The sequence below is a fragment of the Myotis daubentonii genome, chromosome 13, assembly GCF_963259705.1.
Source record: "Myotis daubentonii chromosome 13, mMyoDau2.1, whole genome shotgun sequence".
In the NCBI taxonomy this organism is placed as follows: domain Eukaryota; kingdom Metazoa; phylum Chordata; class Mammalia; order Chiroptera; family Vespertilionidae; genus Myotis; species Myotis daubentonii.
Genome location: NC_081852.1, coordinates 13,043,490 through 13,050,452, shown reverse-complemented (window position 1 = coordinate 13,050,452; position 6,963 = coordinate 13,043,490). Strand labels below are relative to the sequence as shown.

General features: G+C 42.5%; 1 pseudogene; it reads right to left on the bottom strand.

Annotated features, from left to right (window-relative positions):
- Window positions 1–1,621: 1,621 nt before the first annotated feature.
- On the bottom strand, window positions 1,622–4,363 carry LOC132214597 (zinc finger and BTB domain-containing protein 10-like; annotated as a pseudogene).
- Window positions 4,364–6,963: the final 2,600 nt, after the last annotated feature.

The window sequence follows — 6,963 nt, the reverse complement described above, 5'->3', positions numbered from 1 at the left end:
CTGTTCCTCATGTAACATTCTCTCATTTCCAAGTCATTGTTATTTCATATATAGCTTATGTGTACTTACACATACAACATACACACATAAATACCTTCACCATATACATTAATATAGTAAAAGACAAGTACATATTTGAGTAACCATTGATTGGAAAATATTATAATTTAACTCATTAAAAATTCATTAAATTCAAAGACTAATAGCAAAGGATTCTTGAACATATACCTTCCCCCTCCCCTCTTAGTAGATGGTAGATAAAGAAATAACATATCATACATACATACAGATACAAAGGGACAGAACTCACAATTCTGTGTTAATTTTGAATACAAGGAGAATGTCAATTCAGATGTTTTAAAGATGGGTAGACAATGTTCTTAAGTTACTCTTGTGTCAATATTATATACTAGAGGCCCAGTGCACGAATTTGTGCACAGGTGGGGTCCCTCGGCCTGGCTGGCAATCTGGGCTGATAGGAGCCGCAGAAGGTTGACTGGCCAGGGGTGGGGACTGCAGGAGGTTGGTCAGCTGCAGGAGGTTGGCTGTGGGAGCGCACTGACCACCAGGGGGCACTACTGCATTGAGCATCTGCCCCCTGGTGGTCAGTGTGCATCATAGCACCCGGTAGACTGGTCGTTGGGTCATTTGGTCACTTAGGCTTTTATATATATAGATTTCACACTGTGGTTGGTATAGTATACTTTCCATAGTAACTAGAAAATGACATAGGATATACTAGGTCTCTCCAATGCTTCTTTATAATTGGTTGTTTACTTGAGTTAATCTAGGATTTAAGGGGGAAAGTAATGCATTAGAAAGAATATTATAATACAAGAAAGGAGAAAAAAGGCTTGAAGTGGTATTAGAATAAGTATCCCTAACATTTGGAATTTGTGGATTTCCCCTTTAGCATTTTACTAATTTAACCCAGCTCTCAAAAACTAGTAGTTGCTCAGTCTTTTCAACATTCAGAATTATTGGGAGATAAAGGCTACCATCTCCATGGAGGATTACACAGCAGCAACATGACTGAAATGAGCCATCTCCATGGGAGTCCCAAGCACTCTGGGAAAGTAACCCAAGAAGTTTTTACCATATTATTCACTTTTGTTTGACCGAAAAAGCACCTTTCTTTCTATGTAAGTGATGCTTGAATCTAACAAGTGCAATGACAACGTGTAGAATTGACACCACCTTCAATGAAACTCACATCCACCAGGACCTGTTCTCCCTGAGGATGCGTTAAAGAGACATGTTGGGGTCCAACCCCAGCAGGTCCAGGGGTTCCCAAAGCTGTGGTTGGAGTCGGAGAAGAAAGAATGACACTGGGAGTAAACTTAACTCCTCTGGTAGCAAACATATGTGTTAAAACATTTGGTAAAAGGACACAAGAGTAAAAACCTGATAGTTCACTTATATTGCATAACAAGCTAACCAAACTGGACATGGAGGATAAATCATAAAACAAATCATTTTATTTATTGTTTCTATGATTCTTCTTTCGATCAGATTTCTGTCTTTTCAAATAGGACTGAGGTATAGTACACTGGCAAAAATAAAAAAAGGCAAAGAATAGTGCCAAGAACAGATACCCAAAACCGAATACCATGTCAGAAAACATCATATCGAACCATTTTATCAGATTAGAGCAGCAAGAGGAAGTGACTTCTAAATCATAATCCTTTAGTGGTATTTATCAACTTCATCACGGTAACTTTGCAACATCATTCTTCATTTGTGAAGTAGTAAAATTCATGTCAAAAAGGAAGGGGGAATGGAGGAAGTCAATTAGTTCATTCCAATAAATTACCTCTCCAGTTCTTATAAACATGCCCATCAGCACAAAATTGAGAAATAATACCTAAGACTAGAAGAGACTTGGTTTAACTTATGAAGCAAATCAAAATGGAAAATACAGAAAAGTACAACCAATGGGGTTGAAAAGGCCCCTCACTAAAAATCTGTATTAAAAAAAAATAAAATTAATAAAAATAAAAATAGAAATAAAACTCTACTAGTACAAACTAGCCTGAGTGGTTTGGTGGGCAGTGTAGTTGGGCCAGCTGTCACTGTATTCTCATAACTGGATTTTCTTCATTCCGGTTAAACTGGTACGTAAATGTCAGTTATTTACAGACAGGTAATCCATTTTCATTAGGACCCAAAGAGTTACTGTATATCCTATAAATAAAAAATATTTTTACTTTGATAACTGACTGAAGATGTGGGGACTCCATGTAATCCAACTGCAAGGTTGGTTGCTGTCCAGTCCTGTGCAAATATAAAAAAAAAAAATTGCTATAAGGCTTTGACCCTAGAGTTTTCACAGCAACTTAACTACCATCCAGAATGTACCGTATTTGCAAGCCTTCAAGTTCAACAATTCAAATTGTCGCTTCATGTTACGTCCCAATGCAGCATCCTTGAGGTGCAGAGTAGGGCAGTTAATCATCCTGAGACATACAGACGTCTCCCAACTCGTCCCATCGTGACGGGTGGTTTTGATCTTCTCCCTCATCAGCCAGTTCTTCTTATGGTTCTCCCCCTTCGTTCTCCTCGTACTCTTCATCCCGAGGGAAATCTGTCTCCTGTCCCTGATCTACACCTTCTTGCCTTCCTGGCCGTGCTTTATCTGCACATTCTACACAAATACCACAGCGTCGAGATCCATGTCTGATTCCAACACTGGCAGCTAATATGAAGATCTTCTTACACACCATACATTTGTATTAAATATCCTTTTTATGCACCAGGGAATGTCTTTTTACATGCTCTCTGCGAGTAAACAGTTTTCCACAAATCTTACAGCTAAAGGGTCTGACTCCTGTATGAATGAGCAAATGCCTTTTTAGTTTTCGTCTGCATTTGGCTACATAGGTACAATGAGGGCATTTTAACTTGTTCATGTTTAGAGATGATTCACCATTTTCCCAAGTTTCTTGTTTTGGCCAAGATTCAGGCAACAATCCATACTTGAAATCGTTTGCAGCCCCTGGTAGCAAGCCATACTTGAAATTGCTTGAAGTACCTGGTAGCAAGCCGTACTTGAAATCACTTGATGGGCCAGGCATCAGGCCATATTTGAAATCATGTGAAGTACCAGCATCGCCTGCATCCTGCCCCAAGCTGGCTTCTGCCAGCACGCTTACGTTCACATTCCTGTCACAGTCCGGCCCCGGGAGCAGAGCACCGTCCAGATCCGGTTCTTCCTTAATGAATGACATAGCTTCTTCCGGATAGGCAACAGGTGGCTGCAGCACAGAGCAATCTTCTAAACTCGTTTCATTATTAGGTGGTATATTATAAATAAATCTCTTTGAAGTTTGGTTTTTTCCTCCTTGTTTTGTTGCCAGTTTCTTGAATTCCCTGGGAGCCCATATTATTCCAAATAAACACTTTTGTTTGATTTGGAGCTTCACTTTCAGCCAATTCAGGTGAACCATCTTGGACCCAACCACTGTCATTCATTTGGTAGTTCTCTATTTGGCCCTGGTTGACATTGCAACCATCATTTTCAGTTTTTGCATTACTTGCCAAATTGGTAAGATTCCGTGTTGCCCCAAAACTGGCAATTTTTTGATCCCGTGATGAAGACAGACCATCTCTACTGACTGGTTTCCTGTTGTTATAGTCCACAACAGCAGGCTCCGGAGTTTCAGATTTAATGCTTATATTTACGGCGTCTTTAATGAAATTTCGGCAAGTCTGGACAACTTCGCTCATCTGCAGATAGCTGGCCACGGTCATCACTTCAACGGCATTTTGGCTTGTGAGCACCAGGTTACCAGAGTACAGGAAGTCCAAGATGACGGAGAAACCTTGAACTGCAGCAATATCTAAGTGGGTAGTATTGTTTTGGTTAGGGTTTTCTTTGTTGGAAAAGCAATATAAAGTCTTAAAGAAACAGCTGCCTGCAACCAGGATGTTCTTATGAGCTTTAAAGATTTTTCCGCTCACCACAATGCTGACAATTGTCGAAGAAGTTGATAGCAATAAGAGTTTTCATTTGGCCTCCTATTAAAGTCACAGTATCCGTCTTCTGAAGGTATTTCTGATTCCTGGGCATTGGCTTTGTGGAGCTTGTGCTCTGTGGAGACGTGGTGCCGCAGGAGCAGGGTTTTCTTGTAGGTGCGGGTCCCTCGAGACAGGTTGTCCTGGCCCCCCGGGGGGGGGGGCGGGGGGGGGAGGTCCCCGCCGCTGCCGTCCGGTCCGTGGGGGTCTTCTGGCACCAGCCGCAGGACATGAGGCTGGTGTCCTTGCAGTAGCGCAGCCAGGGGAAGTCCTGCAGCCAGGCCACCTGGAAGGAGCTCTGGAGCTTCTGCAGCTGGGACTTGGGCCACGCAAGCGGGAGGTGCGCCATTTATTGGGGTCCAACCCCAGCAGGTCCAGGGGTTCCCAAAGGTGTGGACAGAGTCAGCGAAGAATGAAGGACACGGAGGCAGCATTCAGTTGATCAGCATAGTTGGTTCTCCAGCCAGGTTCTGTGTTTTATTGTCTTGTTACATCTGTATTTATACCAGTTGATTTTAATCCTATCAATTTCTATTCCAAAGGTTAGGGCGTTTCTTAACTCCATTCCAGGGAGGAAAGATTATGTAGCTTAAGTGTGACTGTTCGTAGTTAAAGTGATTAACTACCCGCCTGGCACTTAGTTAAGGGGTTTTATTCCCTCCCTAACATCAGGGAAAAATCCCTACCTGAGGAAACAACCTTTCTCGGAGAGGTGACCTTGGTTAAAACACATAGGGCCAAGAAGGGGAGCAAACATATTAAGAACAGTATGCCATATATGCCAGGTCCCTTGAAACGTATGCTGTGCAGATGTTTCTTCCCTGCAATGACTGTGTCAAGCAGCAAGGATGGACCGGCTTCCAGCAGAGACGCTGTTAGCATACTTCAGAATCTTAGAGTTTCATCTATTTTCTTCTGTATTCTTTGCTATTCTTCTGAGATCTGGACCAAATAGTTCATATAAGATCACAGTAAGTAGTCTTTACAGAGGTGTCTGTCTTTCAGAATTCTAAAAACTAATCTTCTCAATCTGGATGGCAAGAAATTTGAGATGTGAAACAAAGGAATAAAGATTGAGGCAAAAATATGGGCGTTATTAGTGATAAAACAAGCTGGCTGACAAGGTGACATCAAGTCTTATCAATATCTTAACACAGGTCCTTGATATTAATCAGCTTTACTCACCCAGGGATTTTATCAATGATTGAGACAGGATTTTTATCAATGATAGAAGAGACCCCTGGGTAAATAAAAGTCTGGGGGAAAAGATAACTTTTGGGTTTTGTGGAAAGACCCCATTCCCAGAAAGAACAGTGACAATTGAGTAAAACATGGCAAATTATTCCTCCACATATAACAGTCAGCTAGGGCAGAATGAGAACTTACAACAATTTCCGCAGGAAGAGGAAGTATAGGGCTGATAGAAAGGCCATGGGTGTGCTTAAGAAAATGTGCACCAAAAGGTTGTGAAGTTGCGGGTTTGATCCCCAGTTGGAGTGTGGGTAGAGGAGGCAATCAATCTTTCTCTTTCTCTCTCTCTTCTTCCTCTCTCTCTAAAATAAATAGACATTTATTTTAGGATTTTTTTTTTAAAAAAAGAAAAGAAGCATAAAACATGTAAGATAAATAGGAACAAATTTTAAACCAAATATATCTTCATTACATTAAACATAGATAGACTATATATTCCAATTAAGAATAAGAATTGTCGGAGAACCAAGATGGCGGCATAGGTTAACGCCGGAGTTTGCTGCTTTGAACAACTACTTCAAAAGTGAAACTAAAACACGGAACGGACATCACCCAGAACCACAGGAACGCTGGCTGAGTGGAAGTCCTACAACTAGGAGGAAAGAGAAACGCACACGGACACTCAGAGGAGGCGCAGTGCTGAAGTCAAATTCTGAGGTGCGGAGTGCTCGGAGCGGGCTGGCGGCGGAGGGCGCGGTTGTTGTTTTCAATCGGGAGGGAGTCGCAGACTCTGAGCACCAGATCCGGGCGAGTCTTTAGGGACCCAGACTCAAACGGGAGAAGCGGGACTGTCTGGCTTCGGTCAAAGCGAGTGCAGCTTTCTCTCCGAGCTTTGCAGCGGGTGCTGGGACTCAGAGAGGCAGAGCCCCTGGGGACAGGACTGAGAGCCGCCATAACTGCTCTCTCCGGCCCACCCTGTTGATCCTGTGCGACCCGCCCCGCCCAAGCCCTGCACAGAGGCATTTGCCGGATAGCCTCAGGCAAAGGCTAGATTAGCACCTCCCTAGAGGACAGAAGTTCTCTCACTGCTGACACAGCTGATTCTCATAGCCACTTGGCCTGGAGGTCAAACCCTCCCTGGAATTAGCTACAACAATCAAGATTTAACTATAAGACTTCGAACAAAGACCACTAGGGGGTACACCAAGGAAGCATAACAAAATGCAGAGACAAAGAAACAGGACAAAATTGTCAATGGAAGAAATAGAGTTCAGAACCACACTTTTAAGGTCCCTCAAGAACTGTTTAGAAGCTGTCGATAAACTTAATGAGATCTACACGAAAACTAATAAGACCCTCGATCTTATATTGGGGAACCAACGAGAAATTAAGCATACACGGACTGAAATAACGAATATTATACAGACGCCCGACAGCAGACCAGAGGAGCGCAAGAATCAAGTCAATGATTTGAAATGCGAGGAAGCAAAAAACATCCAACCGGAAAAGCAAAATGAAAAAAGAATCCAAAAATGCGAGGATAGTGTAAGGAGCCTCTGGGACAGCTTCAAGGGTACCAACATTAGAATTATAGGGGTGCCAGAAGATGAGAGAGAGCAAGATATTGAAAACCTATTTGAAGAAATAATGACAGAAAACTTCCCCCACCTGGTGAAAGAAATGGACTTACAGGTCCAACAAGCGCAGAGAACCCCAAACAAAAGGAATCCAAAGAGGACCACACCAAGACACATCATA